This window comes from Anser anser, assembly GCF_964211835.1.
Source record: "Anser anser genome assembly, chromosome: 6".
NCBI lineage: Eukaryota > Metazoa > Chordata > Aves > Anseriformes > Anatidae > Anser > Anser anser.
Genome location: NC_139726.1, coordinates 12304402 through 12328528, shown reverse-complemented (window position 1 = coordinate 12328528; position 24127 = coordinate 12304402). Strand labels below are relative to the sequence as shown.

The 24127-nt window shown below is 37.9% G+C and overlaps 1 long non-coding RNA gene across 13 annotated transcripts in view; it reads right to left on the bottom strand.

Annotated features, from left to right (window-relative positions):
- Positions 1 to 24127, bottom strand: part of LOC310901738 — a 283646-nt gene that overhangs the window by 189700 nt on the left and 69819 nt on the right. For 5 of the 13 annotated variants that reach the window (XR_014586092.1, XR_014586093.1, XR_014586096.1 and 2 more), the window contains exons 4-6: positions 22479 to 22594; positions 21533 to 21627; positions 15957 to 21123 (exon numbers count right to left, since the gene is read on the bottom strand). This is a non-coding gene — a long non-coding RNA (uncharacterized lncRNA). The remainder of the gene's footprint in view (positions 1 to 15956; positions 21124 to 21532; positions 21628 to 22478; positions 22595 to 24127) is intronic. The other 8 variants (XR_014586094.1, XR_014586095.1, XR_014586101.1 and 5 more) reach the window with 5 other exon arrangements.

Here is a 24127-nt window from a genome sequence, read left to right as displayed (position 1 = left end):
CTTCATTGGAATCAGGCCTTTACACCCAAAGCATCCAATTTCTCATCTTGAGGAATTTCTTCAGGATTTTTTTCCCAAACACCTACTTTTGTTCCATATTTCTCCATACAAAAACAGAACTAATATTATAGTCCCAATTACTGATTCTGCCTCCATTCAAATCCCCATTTTCATTGCATAGAAAAAAATCATCACAATCTTTCTAAATCATAAACTGTTAGTAGAAAAGCATGATCCAAGTGACAAATGGTAAAGGGAAGACATGGATTTTTTCCCCTCCTTTCATGGTTCCCTAGTATTTCTGCAAAGATAAGAGCATTGTTTCCATCAGGTATTTCATGTAAACCAACTTAAATGTCCTGTTCAGACTTCTCAGAAATGTTAGTTTGGTTTCAGAACTAGAACAGGACCAGAACTGAACTTAGACATTTTGAGGAGGCTGAGTAATGCATTTAAAAAACACTGAACTTAAGTTTGAAGCACTTTGGCAAAGCTCTGATAGTTTAAAAGACTTTTTTTTTCAACCAACTAGAATCTGCGTTTTATTTCCAGGGAAAAGTAAAATTAAATTTAAGAAGTCTTTGCTCCGCTATATTAGGCCTGTCCATAAACTTTGTAGACAACTAGTCCATGAGTGACTAGGAAAATTAAATATAAATTCTCATGGAGCTGAAATCACCGTTGATCCAGTATTCTCTCCAAAGTGAGAAGGAAGAGTCCCAGTGACCTCTGGGGTGTTTCAGTATATATATATCCAATATATATATCCGTATATATATGGATATATATATATATATATATCCAACGCAGGAATCATTCCAGTAGTAGTATGGGGTGGAGTTCCTGGTACTCAAGATGAGCTCTCTAAGAAATAGTGCCTGCCCAAAATTGAGTCTGGTACTTGACATGCAACTAGGGAGCTCACCTCAGCGTAAGACACCACTCTACCATGCTTAGAATGGAAATTAAGCACTCCATGTTGCCATTAATATTATTTGAGCTCTGCCTTAACACGTATGTCATTAAATGTCTTCAAACCTGCATTAAGATTTACAACTACTATACTTCAAATAGTTGCAGCCAAGCACATACGAAAAGAAAAAACCTTCCATTTTGCTTGCAGTCAAATGTACCAATAGAATTAAGCTGCACAGAGAAACAGAAAGCTGAGTAGAAAATTGGTTAGAAATTAGAAGTCATATTGTAATGGGTAATGGTTTACGAAAGAAGAAAACAGGATAGGAATGATGCTTCTTGTTCTCCATCTCTATCAATTACTTTGATGAAGGAATAAGAAACAATTCATGAATTTGCCTCAACATTATCATAAGAGATACTGGGTTCCAAATGCTGTCCCAATAGTACTTTGATGCTGAAGCCTAGAAAATAGAATTTAATACAGATAAGTGGACTTTGCATAACAGAAGTTAAATATTAATTGTAACCACAATGTAAAGAGCAAATAATGCAGACAACTGATATTAAAAGGATTAATGAAGTATAATAGATTGCTTCTTCCCAGCTGCATTGCATGAGCAAGAACAAGGAAGAGTAAGGTGCTTGGCTGACCACAAATCCTGTCTAAGTTGCACAATAATAATAAAATAATAATATCTATACAATAAATAATAAAATCTATACTTACTGCATTAAATTCAGTTTTGGCTCATTATTTATAGGAAGGTATTTAGGAAAAAATGTACAGTGTATGTGTTATCATAGTCACTGTCAAATAGGAATTACCATGAACTTTTGTTTCCTCACTGTTTTAAAAGACATACCATTAAAAGCTTAAGAATCATTGGCAAAAAAATATATATTGATATCACCAGGTTTATTATTTCTCACAGGTGCTTATTTATGAGGGCTCCTTTAGGCTGAAATAAACCACATTCATTGCCCGTATTTCATTTAAGTAAACACATTTGTGATTATTACTGACAAGAAGAATTATATGACGGCAAAGCAGAGCAGTGAAAACAAACAATAGGACTCACCAAGCTATATACAGATAAACACCAGAGATGGTGTTGCTTACAGCTAGTAAGCATACAAATCTGGTGTTCCTGTCATGTTCTGTGACATTAGGGTCAAGTATGTGAAATAGATTTGTATTGCTCATTTAGAAACCCCATACATTTCTCTTAATGCAGCATTAAAAGGCTTCTAGCAGAGCTCAGAATACAATACAATGTGGTAAGCCATTCTATTCATAATTGTGCATTGTCATGTTTAATAGCTCCAGGACTAAACCCTAGGAAACTTATTTTTCAAATTAACTTTTTTTTCCCCTCTCAAGCTACCTTTCTAAGAATTGTATTTCTATATCCAGACAACTTCCATCCCATTCTCTCTAATCACTGGTCTTTTTTTTTTTTTTAATTGAACTTAAACCATGAAAATGTCACATAAACAAGATTTTTGTATTGAAAACCTGTGAATTTTGACAGTGAGCAAGAGTCCTCACCCCAACCACCAGCTGTATGCCCTGCATAAGCTCTAATTTCACTTAAAAAGTATCACTTGAACAAAAACAGGAAATCTGTGGTACAGTTCTTAAGATATCAACTTATGTACCTAATGCTTAAAAAGAAAAAAAAACTCCACCCCCAGCAGATTCCCAAATTTACTTTTTCCCCTCCTGCTCCCCAGCGCCTCCAGAGACATATTTCTACCAAACCCATCAATATCATTCATGGAAGAGGCCCAATTTCATGTTTCAGATCTAAATCAAAAATAAGACTTTGACATCACCTACAAATACTCAGAAAATTGGGCTTTTCCACAAATCAGCCTTTATCAAAGTGGAGAAAGAATCCCCTTCGAGGTTTGGACAAAAACATCACACAAGTTTATTTTCACTCCTGCATGCAAATATTTTTCTTAAGTATTGAGGAGCTTTTACTTCAAGAAAGTGGATGCTTTTCCAGCTAGCCCACATCTAACTTTGAAGTAGAGTCTGTTAATGTTTTGAATATGGGTATGACCAAGCTGAACCCTCTAACCATACTACTTCTCTTGGAAGAAGGTACAGCTGCATCAATTTGTCACTTGATGTTTTTGATTTGCAAATATGGAAGACAGTAAAAATTTAACTAGAGTAACATGCTTTCTTTTCCTTCTGCCTTCACTATGGCTGGATGTTTCATTCTCTTCATGCTTTTAATAAGCAATGCTTCCACATATTTTAGAAATGTAGGTGTTAACCGATCTTTATTGATAGTCTTGATTACATTTCCCCAAATACCGATGGGTCAGACAACCTACTCTCAAGAAATAGCAATAGACATCTCCGCACACAGATCCCAATCATATCAAAGAAATCCCTATTATATATATATATCAGACTATCCAAAAGCATACTGTCTGCCAAAAATAGCCTCAGATAGGAGGAGATGTTTTTACTCAAGAAAACAGAAGCTGCAGTTTTCTGAGGGATTTTTATATCCAGGTTTCTCTGCTATTTGGCGATAGCACGGAAGTCTGTGCATCTTGCTTAAGAGGTGTTAAGTCAGGAGCAGAGTTTAAGAAATAAAATTTGCAGCTGCTGGATCTGAGTGTAACCTTACTCTTTTACGAGTCACTCCACATCCTGTATCATGAATAGACCACTGGAGGATGACCCAAGATGTTGTTTTCACTTCAAAAAGAATTTAAAAAAATTAAAAATGCTGTCCAGTTAAAAACAACGGCAGTACCTCAGAAGGCCTGCATAATAGTCCTGTAGAGAACTCAAAATGCATGCTTTGTATTTTTGCTAATGAATGACTGAGCCAGTAATAGAAATTTTGATAGACAACAGTGAAATAAAGAGTCCTATTCAACTGCAGATTTTATTTGTATCCAACACAATGCAGTTTTCATGATGCATCGCAACCCTGGGCATAGTATATCATCTCAACAACATGAATATGATTACAACTCAGAGTCAAACAATGACTCTATGGACCACCCTTCAAATAGAAATGTATATTAAAAAATCCATTTCTTTGCATTAGTTGAGCTTCTAGATTTTATCAATAGCTGGGTCACAGCCACTGGGCCAGATTTGCAGCTGATATAAATCAACGCAGCCACTAAAGCTCCGAAGTACCTCAGCAGAATACTGTTTACATCAGTCATATTGAACTAAGATGAATGAAATCAAAGTAATACTCCAGTTGGTGGCTGAATTTTCATCCCAAAGGGGGGAAAAAAAAAAAAATCAGGTGTTGTGGAGTCTGCAAAAAGTTGATCAAACAGACTATAGAAAACCACTGAAAGTAATTAGGAAATGTGCTTCCAAAATCTTATCTCAGTTAACTCTCTGAAGTTTAGGTGTCCACCTAAACTAAGCATCTGGATATCCTCTACTGACAAAAACTGGAAGCAAATGAAAAAAAAAAAAAAAAAGCTTTTGTGTGGACCAATTACTCTTCAAAGACCATAGGCAGTGTTGCACACTAATTTAGGCTAGACATCCAGCTATCAATGGGCTAAGCTTCATCTGATTTTTGTCCTCTTCAAGTAATGGACTTGGCTACTTTTCCCTACCACTTCTATATTATCCATCACAATCAATTACAAAATCAATACATACCAGTTACAGGATTAATAATTCATTGTCCATAAGCCATTTTTTTCAATGCACAGAAATTTGAGAAAGCACCATTCCTAGTATGATTTGGAATTGGAAAAGCAGCGTCGTGCATTGCAATAGTAACATGAATAATTCAAAAGGAAAGAAAGCATGTATATCATCTGTAGAAGTACACAGCATAGATAGAACAAGCTTCCTATATTAACAAGTGACACAGCAAATATGTTAATAGCCAGAAACCTAAGCTGTAGCTAACCGATCCTATTTCTATCACTTAAAGCAGTTAAAGATATCAGGCACAAGACTGTAAAGCAAATGGATCTGAGATATAATTGAATAAGCAACTGTGACACAATAAGTTCTTGCAGAAACAAGATTCTGCACTTAGAAGCAAGTCTCCCATGCAATCTTTTGCAAACTCATTCTGATCTCTGCAAAAATCTTCCTTATCCAGAACTTCCACATGAAAAATAAACACCCTGTGGAGGTGATATTGGAGGCAGGATCATTCTAACGATTTGCTGTCTATCAAAAGTTTAGCAGGTCATCTAAAAATTAATCAAAATACATTGTTTCTGCACAGATTTTTGTTACTGCATGGGAACAGCAACTTGACAGCTAAAAAGGGATTATACCAGTGATAGCTTCTATTTTGAAATTAGCACACTCTTCATATTAAACACACTCCTAAACATGTATGTTTAGGAGACATTTTGGAAAGCAATGAGAGAAAGAAGCTGTCCAAATACTAGAAAATAAAAATTCAATTTACCTGTATACTCAATGCAGAGCAAATGAAAAGATACAAATGAGTTTGGCTGAAAGGACAAGCCATCTCAGACCCAAACGAATGTTCACAAAAATAATATCAACTCCTGCCACACAGCGATCCTGAATACAAAGGCTATGATTTGCAAGCTCAGCTTCATGAAATCTTATATTCATAGAAAGGCTTGATTTAATAACTAGGGCCCATGCCCTCAAAGGCTTCACTTATCCATTCAAATTCCCCATCACTTATGTCAAGGTGAATTATGACAAATTTCCTGTACGTTTCCTACACTTTAAGCTTATGTTTTTTATATCTCACATGAATCAAGCTGGCATAGAAATTAATCCTGTGTTCAGAGACGGGCAACTCTACCCGGTTATTTAAAATTTGCTCACACAGCTAGATTTACTTGTGAAAAAGGTCTCTCATAGGACTGGATTAATCCAGCCCTTCCCTAGCAAACTTCATTATAGTCCAACTAAGACTGCAAAACACCCCCATCAGAACTCAGAGACAGTGCTGAGCTGTTGCAGTTTTGCCTGTGTTCTTATGCTGAGAAGATAAGGGATTAAAAAGCTTCTTAAATCTAAAAATATCTCTCAGTCAACATACCCCTAAAGAGAAAGTCAATAGATAGTGGAGTCTCCAAGCAACAAAAGTTGAATGAATTCCCATGTGGAGCACCAGAGACACCTATGTTTTGTAAATGTCCTAAATCAAGGGGGAATATAAATAACCCAAAATTTTACTTTAGATCTTCAGAGTTAAGTTTTATTGCCAACAGTGTCCATACTCATTCTCTTTACTCTCCAAGATGTTTAAAAAAAAAAAAAAAAAACTTGCCTAAGAAAAACCACTAAGTGGTTTTTCTCCACGCTAAGGTGGAGAAGGGGACAAAACGTTTGTGTGGTCTGGTTTTAAATCTACTTTTTTTTTTCAGCAGTGAGCAAGACCTGACCACGCACTAAAGGTAGTTTGTCTCCTCCAAGTAAGAATCTGTCTCCTCCAAGTCTCCTCCAAGTAAGAATCAGATGGAGTATTCCTTCTGGAAAACACCTTGTTTCCCTTCATTGGATGGCTGAATTCACTGCATGTTTCCTCATGAGCTTCAACTTCAGATTTATACAGTTGATGGTGAATGCTCCAACAGGCTATGGCAAAGTCATCCAGAAAAGATCCTCCAACAGAGTCCTTCAGGGAGAAGACACTGTAGGCAAAGTCCCTCTTTGTCTAACATACACCAAAAATAAGAGAATTACACAAAAAAAGTTTCTGTAACCTTTTATTTATAGACAACAAGGGTTTAAACTGACTGTCTCAAAACAGATTGACCAGAGGTTGATGGAGGTGCAGATTTTAGGACTACAAGAGGCCTTCTGAACAATCACAGAATGGTTTGGGTTGGAAAGGACCTTAAAGATGATGTAGTTCCAACCCCCCTGCCATGGGGGGCAGACCCTTCCACTAGACCAGGTTGCTCAAACCCCATACAACCTTCCCTTGAACTCTCCCAGGGATGGGGTATCCACAGCTTCTCTGGGCAACCTGTTCCAGTGTTTCACTACCCTCATAGTAAAGAGCTTCTCCCTAATACCTAATCTAAATCTACCTTCTTATTTTAAAGCTGTTACCCCTTGTCCTATCACTACACTCTCTGACAAAAAGCCGCTCTCTCCTGCTTTCTTGTATGCCCACTTTAAGTAAGAAATCAAGTCGTGGCATTCCCTAATTACATGGACAATAATTTATCAACATTTTTTTGCATCCAGTGAACTTCATCTTGCCACCAGAAAACCTCTACTACCTTAAGTGGAATTAATCTAGGCAACATTATGTTAACAGTTTAATAGAACTCATCTGAGACACACAAATCAAGGATCTTCACTTCAACGTGCTCAAACACTAATACTTAAGAGTATCAAAAGCTTTGTGGCCTTAATTTACCACATTACAGGTGCTCATGTTAGATTGTCAAAACTGCTAGAACACAGAACAAGACTTCTGTTAAGATAAACCAATAGGGACAAATCTCCAAACTGAAGCCCCACCAAAACAGCTGGAACTTCTGGGTGCCTACATAGAACTTATCAGCAAAGGTCTGCATCAGAGACAGCTGACTTCATCAGCTGACATAGTGCAGTAATCGTTTTAGATCTTCTCTTCCCAATTAACCATCTACTCATAAAAGCTTTTAAAATCCCAAAGATGAGGAGACCCTGGTTTCATCAGTTGTCCTAAATTTTCAAGGGAGCTAATTTGCAGCAACAGGCTATCTTTAAATAGTTATATGGAGTTTCACTCCTTACTGCAAAGGCTGAAATTGAATATGATAATTTACAAGATAAAGGGCATCACCTAATTTTTTCATATATATATATATACACATATATATAAACAAGCCTAGGCATCCTCATTATAAAAATCTCACAAGCATTATCTTTGAAAAGTCTCAGTCACAAAAAGTACAGAATAACAGACTTCAGCCACTTCCTCCTATAATGAAATTTCTTGGTTTCATGGATTATATAAAATCACTGTAAATGATGAATTCCACCCATGCCTGCTGGGCATAGTGAGAAAACAGCACAAAGAAAGATAAGCAACTGCAGTTATGCAAATCTTGCCTGGTTCATCTTTTGCTAAGGTTAACAACAATGCAGCTGCACCAAGTTTTATACTATGAAGTATAAAAAGGGAAATGCCTGTGGTAAGCAACCATGATGAAAGGAAGAAAAAAAAGAAGCCTTATAACCTTGTTATGTGCATAAAAGTACTTTAAAGACATTTGATCTCTCTTCTAAAAAGAGCCTGTGCAATCATAATCTTACATTTTCAGCCTTAGTTGTAAGCAACTGCAATATCTGGTATCTTCAGTTTTATCCCATTCAAAGAGGATATTTAAAAGCATATTTCTGACCTTTGTTATCTCCTCTAGCTCCTGTTAGGTCCACTGATAACCATGAGATGTGGGATAAAATTCTGGTTTAACTGAGCTATTGTAAAATGTCTACTGATTTCAACAGAAGTAAGGCTTCATTTGTGGTCAAAGGAATTATCTTGTTGGCTTGCCTGTGCCCCTACTATCAGTGAACCTCTCTGCTGACTTCCCTTTCACACTGTGTACAGCTTCCAGTTCTCTTCTCTAAAGGCATGCATTCACCCCACATAGCTTCCAGATCAATCGTAGCTTCATTTCTTCACTTCCCCACACCACACCCACCCCAGGAGGGACTACTGACTCTTGATTTCTTCCATGCTAACTCTGAGGTTAGTGTGACTACCCAGTTTCATGGGATATACAACCCACTTCACGGCTGACTTGGTTACAAACACCATCTCATCCACTTTGAGCTTCAAAGAACAGTTAAAGTAACCAGAAAGCCTGTGCTTGAACCCACAAACAAAAACAGCAAGGCATTTTCTCTCAGTGCTCAGTCTTCTGCAGCCTAAGATGAATTTGAAAGACACGTTAAGACTTAATAACAGATCTAGCATAAACATGTGAGACTACCTTCCTTCCTGCCTTTCCTACTTTATAACCTAAAGACTTAAAATAGTCAGTACTCCAAGATACTAAAACATCCAGGAGAATGGGACAGGACCTCTGTAACTTTTCTGTCATTTGTCTGCACTGCAAGTAACTCTGTTCTGCTTTGCCTCAGCTAGTTCCCAAGTATCTTACCAAAACATTAACCAGGAGCTACATAGATAATTTCTACCAAAATTACCAATCTGCTTTTCACAAACCTGATTCCTCAGGTTTAAGCATATTGTCATCCTTTATGATGAATTTATAAGTTGTATTGTGCCCACCCCCACAAGCTTCTTTCAGAGCTCCAATTTCTTTGCAAAGTTCCAGACCTGACACCCATTTACCTGTGTTAGATCACACAAGTAGAAAGATGAAGAGACAGGATTCAGCTAGCAGAAACATGATGAAAATCTCTATTAAAGGTCTATACAATCGACTCACTTCAAAACTCTTCATGAGGCTTACCAGCCTTCTTCTAGCGGTCCTACAAGTATCTGGATAGGTAATGGAAAATGGCATGATATTCACTGGTAAACAACAGGTGAACGCTTCTGTGTCACAGGACAGAGGAAACAGTCACACCCCAAATGCTGTGATGCTACTTTGCCCTAAGTCCTGTCATGCAGGGAGCAGCAGTTCAGCAGCTGCCAAACGCTTATAGATTCCAGTCAAACACTCACTAGATCTCATCTCTGAGAAAAAGCACTGAAATAAGACTTGGTGGTATGCTGCCACCAACTGAAAAATAAAATAATTTATTGAGAAGAATACAAAACAACACCTCCAGCACAAACCAATCTCACTATGGTGACATCTCCTCCCCCCTATCCCCTTAGTATGGGGACTTACAAGGAAAAAGCTGCAGTCTCAGAATGGATTTTTAATAGTTTCCCACCATCAATAGCATAAAAATCTGAACACTGGCTAGAATAAATCAGCAGTACTGTCATGGCTTTGAAACTGTTTTGAATTACAGTGGTAGAGGATCTAGCAACACACCCACTGTATTTTCAACTCCTGATATGATCCAGCAAAGAAAGCAAGCAAGCCTCATTTTCACAGTACACCTGAGAACAAGCACGTAAGTAAGCAATCTGCCTAAATTAAAGCTACACACTGCATGCAATATTGTTTACTGATTCAAGATTAACAAAGTTACACTAAATTGGAGCTCTGCAGACAGGAAAACACATTAAAGGAAGCTTTTTTTGTTTGTTTCCCTGTTATTCTCCAGTGTACTTTTGAGACAATAAATCAGGTTTGGATTCACATAGAACATTTAGCAGACTTACATGTGATGCATTGAAACAGAAGATATAATTAAGCAGTGACATGACAGCTAACAAATGTGTTTCTGGGCAGTTACTGCATGCCTCATGTGGCATTATGAGGCACCAAAGCCAAAAGCTCAGGGTACATTAACTACCAGTAAGGGGACATAATTCTTCCCAACTGTGCGACCTGCCACATTTCATTGCTATTTTGAAATGCTATTTGTAAATTAGAAAGAAGAAAAAGGAAAGACAATCAGACCTGTGCATTGTGAATATAAGCATGAATTACACAGTAGCCTACCAGAAAGCTTCCCAAATTCCACAGCTATCTAAGAGTATCTAAGAGTAAACTATAAGGACAGATAATGAGGTTTGAGATCCAGTGCTGGCTTTCCTTAAAGTCAAAGAGCTGAGTGTAAATGTCAGATTGTAAGTGCCAGACTGCAGGAGCCTAAGCCATGATGAAGTTTAAAAAAAAGTTATATATATATTAATAATAAAAAAACCAATACTACACCCAGCAGGGTGTTTGGAAGGAGAAAACTTAGTTGAAGAACTCATATGCTCAAGCAGATTAATACTTCCTCAGCCTGAAGCACAGTCATGCTGGGAAAAATATACGGTGATGCTGGAGCTCTGGAAAGTGTCATTCTTTAGCGGTGTATGATTGCAACACTAGTCACTTAAATTCAACACCAGCAGTCACTTGAATTCAACAGCAACTGTTAATGATTTAGCACCTACTGACATTTTGTCCCCCCAGCCAGTAAGCTGGGCTGCAAAGGTCTACAGACCCCATCACACTGATTAGCAGTGATTAACAGTGATTAGCCTCTTTGATCCTGGATTTATACACAGCACAGCCTGTGCTGGAAATCAATCTGAATATCTGGGATTTAGATCTGATCTGCTGGGGAGGATGTCCCTGCTTTGCTGGTTGTCAGAAGCAGGCAGCATGCCAACGAGAGTGCTCAAGCACACAAGCAAACCCTTTAATTTCTAGCACTGGAGCTTGCAGCATCCTCAGTGAGCCTTCCCAGAACTGATACCCCAACACGTGCAAAAGTAGATTTCAACACAGTAGCATAAGACAGCAAGTACCATTAAGGATGTTTTCAGAGCCTGCTCTCTAAAGAGCACGTTGTGTACAGCCACACAGATAAAGTCCATATACCATGAGCCAGCCTGTCACACTCAATATGCTAAGGGCAGTGTTCACACATCTCAGCTACAAGCAATTACCTTGGACAGGCAGGTTAACCTCTTCATCTCTCTAGATACACTCTGGAGTCAGATCAGCTGCCACTTTCCTTCCACAGAGATTAGCCTTGCAAATTTGCCACATGGAATTTAGCATCTCAAACACTAACTTGTGAGCATCACCTCTCACTGATCTTTCCTCTCAACAGCATTTCAAGTAAGCTCCAGCTCTTCCAGAGCAGCATAAGTGGTGAAGAACCTTTGACTAAGAAGAGGAGTCTATGCCAACTGAAATCCTAGATGTCTGGTGAGGGACAAGGCTGAAATTAACTTTACTGCCTTAAGTCAAGCAAATGGACTCCTGTCCCAAAAACAAACTAGTTAATCAAAAAATCAGAAGTAGTTTTACTTTTATTAAACCATCGTAGGTGACTGACATCACTACCCCCATCATTACAAGGCAAATCATTCATTTCACACTGTACATTCAGATATAGAATGTCTGGAGACATTCCTTGCTTTGGAACTTCTCCCAGAACATCTTAGAAAACCCCAACTTAATATGTTTTTGGTTTTCAAAGTTGATGCTTCATTAACAGGTAAAAGAGAGTTTAAGGATTACCTATCCTCTTTAAAATTTTAATTTACAGAAAATAATACAGTTTTGGAATTTTGTTCTTAGACTTCCAGTTAAACTGAGAAATTAGTCATTTGCACAGCTGTGTTCCATAACTGCCCAAGACAGCAGCAAGGTGGCTTAGCTGACTTTAAACAAACATTGAATGCTCCTGGTCCCTGGCTTCACTGAAGCCCTAGATCCCAGGAGGCCATATGAAAAAGCAGAAGGCCAGTGTAGATGATCAGAAAGAATCTGACCTCCTGGTAGAGATGCACAGGAAGTCATTCTCTGCAGAGCTGAGGGGTTACAGCCTCTGCTCAGACTCTGTCAAATCCAATGTCCAGCTCTAGACATTTCAGTCCTAGTCGATAAGCCAAGATGACATTGATTAAACAGCATAAAGTCTCCCATACTCATGAGCTGCTTTACTGTAAAGTCCTCTTCTGCCCTCCCTCCTCTTTTGTCATTGAAATAATTTGACAGCATTAGTGCTGTAATTAACAAAGTCAAGTTCCCCTGTGCAAATCATCTGGATAAGCACTTTCTGTCTCTACACAGGAGTCATCATGAATGCCCCTGGTTATTGGCTACAGGACAAGCTACAGAAGATGTGAATTAAGTGTTATTGCCCCTCATTCAAGTGCCTTAAATTTCAGAAGGTGTTTTATGAGCTACAAAGAAAAAAGTATTAGAGTACCCTTCCCCCCAAAAAAGTTTTACCTCTTCTATCTCAAGGACTGAAGTGCCCTGCCCATACGAAAATAGTAGAAATGAGTGAATTTTCAAGATAACAGCAAACAGCCGCATTAAATAGCTCTCAACAAAGATGTTACATAAAGAACAAAGAGACCTGAAGCATGCGGTGCAGCTACATCAGACACCAGATGGGAAAGTACCATATGAGGAGACAGAGGCAGTACTATAAGAACTTCAATTAAAAGAATAAATCAAAGGGTGGTTATGAAGTACAATCTTTTGCCACTTTGGCTGGAGGTCACAGGCCATTAAGAATCTAGAAAGGTCAGCAAGAGCAAATCTCAGCTATCCTGCATGGCCAATGCCCACCTTTCATGAGATATGATACACATCATTCCCTACCTCAAGGCACAGCTAAAGGTTAATTTTAGCTTGAATGCCCCTAAGCCATTGAAGTCTACTCATTCAGTGTTTGCTTGTGTTCAATCCAATGGGGACAAATAACAGAAGACTGCAGGGAACACTCTGCAATGTCCAAGTGAAACAATTGACTCCACATATATGCACAGGAAACATGAAATTCTTGCTAAGTAAACAGGACAGAGAACACAAAAAGAAACTGCATTGTCTAGACTAATGTAAGAGAACATTCTTCATCAAAAACTGCAAAAAAAAAATATATTATTACTGCATGGACCAGAAGGGATGACTAATTCTACTCTTCTCCTCACATTAATCTTCATGTTGCATTACTTCCAAATATCCTCATTGTGCTATGTAGCAAAACCACCTCAGGATTTAACAAGTGCCTTCAGGTCTTGAAGATCTGCTGCTATAGCTTTGCTCACTCTCAAATGTTAGTGAAGGGGAGGCTCACATCCTGCCTTTTAGTACAAAAGGGCTGTCAGGTTGGTTTTTTGTTTGTTTTTAATCAAAGAAGTTACACGCATGTGGAGAAATATCTAGATTTTAAGGGCCAGATACAAAACTGTGGCAGAACTGTGACAATACTTAGGCTTCTCATTTTCTATATTATGAATTGTGGAAGGTGTCGTGCCCAAGAGTCCCACAACAGTCATGAGCTGAGTTCATGGTGCAGTTCCCAGCTAGCCAACAGGAAACCCCAGAGACAGGTGTCTTTTTCTCAGCTTTGGTGTATAGCTAGAGCAAATAGGTAGTCATCTCTGTAATGTGGTGATTCACACCTTGTTAGATCTAATGCTTGGCACCCTCCTTCCCCTGGAGAGGAGGGGTGAGGGTGCTGATGGCTAGGGAGGTGTCCACGTCTGCACAACAGAGCCTTGCTCCAGATACAACACTTCTGAAAAAACAAGTCTATTATTTTAAACCTTAAACCCATTCAATATTTTCCCTAGCCCAAATCCTTACTCTAACTCCCATCTCACCCCTACAGAATATGTCCTGGGACACAAAAGAGTCTGGATTTCAGGAATGGGAATTCCCTGGTGTCTAATCCCAGAGCTGAGTTCCCCTCACAACTTTTGTCTGCAGGGAAGCACGGACTCCTATCCTCTCCAGTTTTCTTCATTGACTAGTTTCATAAAAAAAGAAACACAGAAAAACACACAACCACATACCATCCCCCCCAAAAAACCCATACACTACACTGGCTCTGATATTTTTACCCCTGTAAAATTTAGTTGAAATTGGGTAAAATTCAGAAGTTCCTAGGCAGAACTGACAGATATATGCATAGTACTATGCCTTAAAATGAATTTTCTCAATAGAACTAGCTCATAATAAAAAGCCTAAAGAGCAGGATTTAGAATTTAACTTTCTCAGTCAAAAAGGAAAAAAAAAATATATATATATATTTATTTTATTTATTTGGCTTGGTGACTTATCTGACATACCATTTAGGAGCTCTCTGCTTACTTTACCAGTATTATTTTTGTTTCTGATTTCATACAAAAGCTTTGGGAAACAGTGTCAGGTAGAAGAGAAAAGACTGAGAGAACTAAAAGGGGAGTACAGAAAAAAAATAATAAAATCTTTTAATCAAATTCCATTGCAAAAGTTCAACACAGTATGAATTTCAACCAGATCATAGCCTCACAAACCTAGAACACAGAGGGCCTGGCCACACCAAGGTTGACAGATAAACTCCTCCACAACACCGCTCGTTCCAGAAAGAGAAGCAGAACATCAATTTGGTGCTTATGTCCTGCTTCAGCTTAGCAAGGCGGTCACTAAAAAGCAGTAGGGAGCTGCTCATCTCAAACGCTATAAAAAATACATGCACACCAAGGGAGTTTATATATATCAATATATTACATTCAGGCAGAAGCAGCCTGACTGTATGGAAAAATATGCAGCAATACACCACCACAAGCCTGATAAAAGAGAATGTCACCATACAGAAAATAAAGGTAAGGCACAGATAAACTTAACTCCTATTGCCTTGTTCTTCTAGGCTGGGACTTTTCATATATATACAAGTCACCTTCAATCAATCACGCCCCTACAGGACACCAGATTTTTTTTCCTCCTCTTGCAATGCCACAATTTCTGTCATAGCAATGGTCCCACTCAGCTGCCTATGAACTTCCTGCAGCCTAACCACTCATGCCACGTCCCATGATCTCACATCCCTTGTGCAGAAACCTCAGGCAGCAATGTACATTCTGGTAAGCCTTGCATTAAAAGGGGAAGGCACAAAGGGCTAAGGAGCATGTCTGCATAAATGCATGATTGCTCCCCAGGGACCAGGAGCATTCACTCATGTTCTTGCTGCGGTTTGGAAAAAATAAAGCAGTCTGCTGGATTGTCTTAATAAAAAAGGAAAATAAATTAAAAAGCACATGCCATTTTAACTAAGCCCATCATTCATATCACTAGGTGTAAGAGACGTGATCAGCCAACTAGAAATAATCCAGCTGGTGGGAGCCAAGTGGAAAAATGCTCATCCTCATTTCTTCCTCTGACTACTACATAATAAACCTCTAGGTCTAAAGAGTTTTACTCAAATCCTACTAAAACTACAATGGTTCATTTTGACCTGTAACTTAATCAAAGAAAATCCTTGCCAACAGTGTTGGGAGTGCAGGATAGAGAATGGTTAAAGTAACGCAGGCAAAGATTTTAATACACTTCCACCCCTCGTACATATAATACTTCAGTCCAGACCCCAACCTTAATACCAGCTTTGCTGAATTCACAGCTATATGTAGCCTGCCACTTCTGGACCGATCCCTAAAGCTGCTGGTCCTCAGCCACCAGCCTATACACTTTTTACTTTAATGTTTCTGGTACCCAATTCTGACCTCCTACTCCTCAACAAGAAATATTTCAGATCTGGAAGCATTCTAGGGTTGTGGCAGGGCCCGAAGGTACAGGAACATCCTCTGCTGCTTATCTTCCAAAACGCCTGTTGCTCTTCCTCAGTGCTTTGCAAGTACCTACATCAGGTGGAGGCACTTTCTCTTTGAGAAAAATGCAATTACTGACTTCCTGAGCATCCTGCTGATTCCTGTTTGTGAACAACAGCCAATCTTCCCCCTCTAGTTATCAATTAGCACCTCCGAACAAAATGAGGCAAAACCACCAGCTGTACTGTGACTTTGGTCGGGGCTTTAATGCAGTTTCTTACATTATAAAGGGTCATATGGAGTGAATATCCTATTGTGTCCAAAGTGAAAGTTAACTGCTATTCATCATGATTCTGGGGATACAAACAGCATGACTACACCAGAAAACAATGTTTCTTGAAAGGTAGTAGGAAACTACATTTTCAATCTATTTTTCACTTTTGCCTCCTTTTTGGTGAAAACAGAAAATACAATGACATTTTGTAGCATCATGCTGTTTCAATACTGGTTTATATCTGAAAATAAATCTCTATACAATTGAAATAGTTAATTTCATTTTGTTGAAATTGAACATCCTAAAAAATGCATACTGTAATCCATAATTAACATCCACTTTTATTTTTTCAGTTAAAATACTTAAAATAAAAATATTTTATTCAATAGCAAAACCAACCCCTTCTTCCATGAGATTTTAAAAATGCTACAAATAAAAAGAATGAACAAACAAGCCACACACATATCTCCTGCTGAAACTTCATTGAAATCAATAATTCTTGCAATAAATCATTTGGCACCAATACATTTAATATATTCCCAGTAACTGATATGATTCAAAACATTCTTACAAACAGAAACAAATACATAGTGCTACTGTCTGTCTCAAAAAGAGGGAAAAAAGTAAAACTTCAGAGAAACAGCTTCTGGTTCTTTTGACATCTGCCATTCAAACACAGCATGTTTTTTATGTTCCCTCCTGTTACTGAGCCTCCATATATCCAGCCTGATAACAAATGAAACAACCACTGGGTAACATTTCTAGAGCGCAACAAAAAATAACAGTTTTACTAGCTCATGACTTGCATTTGTTGATGTATTTCCTCCCAAAGTGTTTTACAAACAAAGGACATCTGTGAATCTGATATTTAGAGAAGCAGATTCATTCATGTAACAACTCGTAAAATAACAATGAGCAAAGATCATATACAATTCAAACTGTTCCTCTTGCTCTTTTACTGTGAGGAAGCATTTTCTTTTTTTCATTAGAAGTCTGATAGAAGTGTCAGTGTACTCACAGCAATGAGCCATCTTTTTGTTAAGTGAGGTGAGGAGTGCGATAGCCTCCTGAAGCTGCTCAGCCACTGGGGCCCAGCCCAGCACCAGGGGACCTGGGGTCTCTGCCCAGTTTGGGGGACATTGGTGCCCCTTTCCCCTTTGAAGGTGCAACAGGTAGCAAAGGTGAGCACATATCCCAGAGACACGCAGACAGGACGCTGACATGAATGGTCACGCAGGCTGTTCAAGGCAAGGACACTTAAAGGAGCAGACATTCTCCTTCTACATACATCCTTACACTCTTCACAGTATCTTTTTTTTTTTTTTTTAAAGTTTGGCTGGCAATAAGTCTATCTTCAATGAACAAAAGTCAAAGTGGTATTTTACAAGAAGCTTTATAAGGAATATGTTCTCTGGAATATGTGGCATATTCAGCAGGTGGTTTATGCGTCATGCCTGTCAGTGTTCAAGAGGCATATGTATAATGCCAAAATAATAGGCTTTAACTTTTGGTTAGCCCTCCAATGGTCAGGCAGTTGTACTAGGAAAAAAAAAAAAAAGAGAGAAATTTCTGTGGATTTTTGTCTAACATGTCTACAAACTGTACGAGAGGAAACAGTGAGCACTAAATAAAACAAATAAACATTTTTCAGGATGAAGAAGAGGAAAAAAGGACATCAGCCCTGCCTGGCATTATCTCACTCCATCAAAGAGCACAGAGGCTCTGAGCAGCTGCAGAGATCCTCTGTTTAGATCAAAGTTGGACATGGCCTCACCATTTTAGCTTCTGAGACTTTGTCAGAGATTTTAAGCTCTTCAGATCAAACCACTTGCCTGACAGTGATAAAGCTCATTTGCACATCATTTGGCTAAGAACTTAATGAAAAAAAAAAATGCTAAAAATATGAAATATTGCAGAGCCAAGGACAAGAACACTTTAAAGAAATTCACAAAAACTTCATTATTTCTGGAAGTAATTTGGAGTCTAGAGGTCCACTGGACATCTCAGCAAGCTACAGGGAAAACTTCATAAGTATCAAATCCTCGTATTCTGATCAGTCATTAAAAGGCCTTCTCCTTCTCCCACTGTCCTTGCTGTACACATTTGCCTTGTCACAAGCTGGTAACCAGATCTAACAATAACAAGGACTGATTTGATGACTCTACTGTCTGTACAAAGACTCTCATGGTTCTCTGATCACCTCTTTTGCTGAAATGAATGCTCTTTTGACTTGCAGTTTTGCTCTCCCTAATCTACTAAAACCCTTTCTTAATTATGTTATTAAAATGCTGTTAAGATTATTCCAGGAATTAGATTTATTTTTTTTTTTTTATAACACTACAAAAAGTGTTTCTTCTGGGTCTGTTAAACTAGTGTAGGAGGTGACAAACACTTCAGAATAATATGTTCATATTTTTCAGGATGCCAAATTTAGATATGACAGGGGAGATTCCTACAGGAAAAAAAAAAAAAAAGAAAAAAAAAGAGAGAATAAAACATAAATAGGGTATTTATATTTTGGGCTTCACCAACTTCTATTAACGTCAATGGAAATGTGGCTTTAATCCTGAAGAACCTGCATCTGGCTTTATAGGGACTAAAAGCGTCACTTTTTTTTTTTTTCTTTCTTTAAATAAGTTTCTGACATACTGTCCTGCTCTTCACCCACTCCGTTTAAGAAAATTGCTGGCAGCTGATGCGCTATATCACAGCTTTGAGGACAAAGGAGATTTAGGTCAACAGTACAAAAAAACAAACAAACAAACAAACAAACAAAACAGAGGACCCAGTAAATGCACATCCTTGATTTGGAAGGGACTTACAAGTGAAGAACAAAACGTCTCCAAAATTGTTGGGAATCTCTGACCTAGAATATAGTAGTGATATAACATCTTATGACTCTGTTGAATTCTGCATGTCATTAATATCAGAAAAAAAAATTGTTCCCTTCCTAGTGGTCAGTAACTGAAGCTAACACAAATTTCAGCTTCTACATTTTTGCCAACAATTTAAAAAGTAACTAGGAAAACAAACAAACAAAAAACCTTTCCACACCATAAATATATGTGGGAAAAAAAAAAAAAAGGAAAAAAAAGAAACACAGGAAATCCATATTGGTTCTCATTTTCAGAGAATGTAGTTCCCAGCATCCCTTTGTCCACAGTTAACTAAATGCAGATAAGATTCAGGTCTCTAACTTCTGATTTGTTCTTTTAGTGTAGGAATTAATAGGAAGACATGTCACAGAGATGTCCAGGTCCATGCTACCCCAACCAGAGAGATGAGGTTCTCTGAGAAACACTGACTCTTTCCTTCATACTCAGAGTGATAAGTAAAGGCAAGTAAAAACTCAGCAGTTTGTAGTCTTGGAAATTATTTTGCAAAAGTTAAAAGATTTCAGATGTGGTTTGAGGCTTCTTTTTAGCTCTACATATTAACCTATGCAGGTTCACTAGTTTAGGTCTCTCCATATAAATGAAGGCCAGAATATTCTCCACAGAGAGCTGCTGTAACTGCCTTATGCAGAAAATTGGCTCATAGGATTAAACACTGGCAAAAAGCCTAAAACAATACTTATCCATGGATGAAATCTATTAAGCATGAAAGAATTATAGGTGTGAGCAAAACAAGGATCAATGGTGCAATGTATGCTTCCTGGAGATGCATATGTACGGAGCCTACATGAGATAGCTGAAAAACACTCATATTGCAGAGAACATGAAAAGAATAGTAGTAATGAAACATTTTAAAGAAAATATTTACTCAAGAACATCTTGGGATTGCTGAAATGATTACGATAAACAGGTGAAGGCAGACTTTTCTCATATTCTTCTCAAAGTTATTCTTATATGCCACAGGAGAGCCCCTTCACCCTCAGGAATTTTGAAAAAACAAAAACAAAACCAAGCCAGGAACGCACCACTGGAAGAAGTGGAAAGTTTAGAGTAAATGGTTTGTTGTTGGTGGTGGTCTTGACCAATACAGTGATAGTGACAAGCTTTACTGGAGGATTATTTTTCTAAATAAGTACAGAAAAATAATTTTCCCTCAAGTTATCCAAATATAACATCAATAAACATTTTGAAGCAGCAAAGAAATACAAGAAAATAAAAAGATAGAGTGAATTCTCCTTCTAATTTCTTCTCTTCTCTTTAAAAGTTTGGGAAACCTTCATTCATGTGAAGCAATAAAATTACAAAAGTAGTTTGACCTCAGTTTCAGGACTGTGGATTGCACTTCTCAGTAAGTCAGGCTGTTTTCATGCACGCCTTACAATGCAGGCTGTTTTTATGCATGTTTCTGCTCAGCCTCTCTGGCATTGCAGGCAATCAGCTGTGTACTTGCAGCTCAGAATGAAACTCTGTTTTCTAATTATAACTAAGTAGGAGCAAGTGGAGGCTGATTCATAGCAACATGGAAGTGAAAAGTTTATAAAAAACTTGTCCTTCTTTCACAAGTGGCATTGACTATAGCGACTATCTCTTAAAGAAGCTCATAAAATCAGTGGAGATTGACAATACTGTGTGATGTCATTTACACACCAGCTAAAAGTAGATGGTACCCTGCTTCCCCAGACATACAGGCTTTTTTGTTGTGCTGGGGGAAGCTAACTGAAATGAAACCTGAACATGCTGGTGACACCTACCTAAATTAATCAAAAAGACTGCTGTTTAGCTTACACTCAATGAAGATTCAATTGACACTTATGAGATCTTCCCAGTGTAATTAGGAGATAAGTTGTCCCTTTCTCTTTCAGTTTTTCAGTTTAGATAGATCATTCTATCTACAGCTGTTCGTCAACCTTGCCTTGTGCAAATACTTCCATAAAAATGGACGCGTCTTACTTTCCTGGATTAAAACAAACAAACAACAACAAAATAAAATAAATAAAACAACAGCAAAACAAACAAACAAACAAACACCAGGAAGATACCAAATGATCTTGAAAAACACCAGAATTAACATTGTGATTTCTGGCACAGAAGACTCAAGGGTAAGTCCATCAGTGGCAATCTAAACTTCCAAAGTAAAACAGACCCAGGAACAACAAAATTTGGTAGCAATGACTCAAACCACAGACAACATCTGTAAGTGCTGCCTTGTTTGCACAATTTGAATTACTGCTTACTGTCAATAGCTAATTTCTAATCCAGATAACATGATTCCTGTGGAAATAAAACTATCTGAAAAGTAGAACAAATCAGTAGTCTTCATGTACCAGGTGTCTGTTTGCTGCAGAAGACTAATGAATACTCACTTCTTACAAAAGGCTGTTACTGAAACGAGCATGTCCTTGTGACTCAGCAGTTTGCAGAATGTCTGGTTTGTATTGAATCAGGCAGGCTATGTGGTCTGCAAAGGAAAGAGAAAATGTTAAGCCAGAAGCCTGTAGCTGTTATCATCCCTCTTGCTGATTCATGGCACGCGTTGGATAACTTTGCAAAGTTATCTTCTTAAATATGGACAAAAAACATCTTTGAAACATTATACAGATTCAGTGAGTGATTAAAATGGTCCTTGTATAATGACATTAGTGCCAGCTACCTGATCATTCTACCAACATGGTGATAAGTGTTAACAGTAAAACAACTAAATGAATCATGCTGACGTGTTGCCCTGCTTCTGTACTGATCTCAAAGTGATGCTGTCACACATCACTGAATTACAAAAAAAACACAACAAAACACAATGCACTCATACATCAGTCAAATATTGTGACACAAACTGGAACAAGTCATCAAATTGAAAGCTAACATCAATCATGAAGACTTTCATTCTAGCCACTGCAGATACAAAAGAAAAAACAAACAAACAAACAAACACATGATTTGTCTCAAAATCCAGTTGTAATAATGTGGTTTTTTCTTTGTTTGTTTGTTTTGCTGGCTTTTAAAATTGTTTTTAATCCTTTTTAATCCTAATCATTATTTATAGAGAGGTTTACATATTTCCAATACGTGCTCGTTGATCACCTGCTTCCCCCAAATAATAATATAAAAATAATGGTATTACAGATGTATAAATATAAATACATCTCCACAACCGAACCCCCAGTTTAAGAACACTCTGTTGTCTTTGAAACAATTTTAGAACTTTGCTGTTCACCAAAATAAAAGTTGTAGTCATTCTTACGGCATAACCATTATTGCACAACCATAAAAGAATAAATTATAAAATGATGAGGATTAAGATGTTATGCTCACACTTTGTAGGAAGACTCCAGAAGAATCTTTGAAAAGATTCAAGTAGATTTTTGCCTGAGGATCTGTCACATGGCTCGGCTCTGAGAATGATTTTCAAGTCTTACCTCACAGTTGGCCTACAGACATAAGTTTAACAGAATCCATACATCAAACCATCATCTAGTCAAATTATTTAGTAAATTGTGAATAAAAGAGAGCAAACTTTCATGCAATTAAGAGATAGCTCTTTAACCTGAGAAACAGATTAATTCATCACAGGTAATTATTATATCTAATAATCTGCTAATAATACCAATCTGTAAATTGTGGGAAATCAGGTAGAAACATACAAAAAGGAAGCATGAAAATCCAGACAGATGAGTATTAGTTCAGTACAACTATGCAACCGAGAAGATAATAGAGGGCAACAGTGCTAGAAGGGCTTAAATGACAAAAGCAATAAGCATGAAGCTTTCCAGCAATATGAACGCATTTGTCATGGAAAAATGCTGGGAGATTACTAAACAGAAGGGTAAAAAAAAAAAAAAAAAAAAAAAACAGAGTTACAGGAAGTGCTGGTGTTTACAACAGGCTGAACATAACAGGGGGAATGGAATCAGTTACTTGGAATGAGAGTAGCAGGGATTAAGTTAGCAGGAAGTTTGATAGATGTATCAGTGGGGCTTTGATCAAACATGAATTAAAAGTCAGTAATAGCCAGACTTTGACATTCTTGCTGGTTAAATAGTACTCAGATGCAAGAGTAACTCACTGCAGTCAAAGACACTACACATACAATATATATGGCCAACATTAAGGGACTGTTCTTAAGGGCAGTCTGAACCTGTGTGCAGCCTGAATACTTTCACTGGAGCATCCTGGCAAAGCAGCCACAATGGGGTAGTACAAAGAGAAACAAGACCTCTTCTCCCCCATTCTGTTTGCACCCTTCCACCTTTCCCATCTCTGAAAAGAAAGCACAGGTCCTTTGCTCAGCTGGAACTGGCCTTGGACTACTAAAATACTGTGTTGCTGGCAATGCTGATTGGGTACTCCGCCTGGTTCTTGCTCTTCACCCAGGGGAAACAGGGTGCAAATGATGTTTTTCAACTTAAAGTATATGTAGCTGTTTACTGTTATAGCTGTTTTTTTATTTTGTTTTGTTTTAAATTCATGGTTCGTTCCTAGATTAGGAGATACATCAAATTAATGTGTAATTCTGTGTGCGTACATGTAAGGAAAACACATTTTAATTGAAAGCTACACAAACACTACATTTCTAGTGTGAATGGAGTTCTACAGGCATCATAACTGCCTGCTTTTGTCCCTCAGTAACTTCACTGTATCTTAGCCCCTTTCCACTGTAAATCCATATTAGCTTATCCTATGGCTTCCCACTCTTGGAGCCTTACCCACAGCTGTCAGCAGTGAAGTCCCTAAGGTACAGAGTCCCCTATATCAGTGCCCGTCTCTGTTCTTATGTGCAGTAATCATGCCAGGGTGATTCATGAGCCTTAAAGGAGAAGCTTTGATATGCTAATGTTACAGTATGCATGCAAGTGAGATCAGAAACATATCCGTGCAAAATTACTGTTAAATAACCATGCCAACAGAAACAGGCCCAGAGTATAGGCACTTCCACTTGTGCAGCAAATAGATCTATCCTCTTT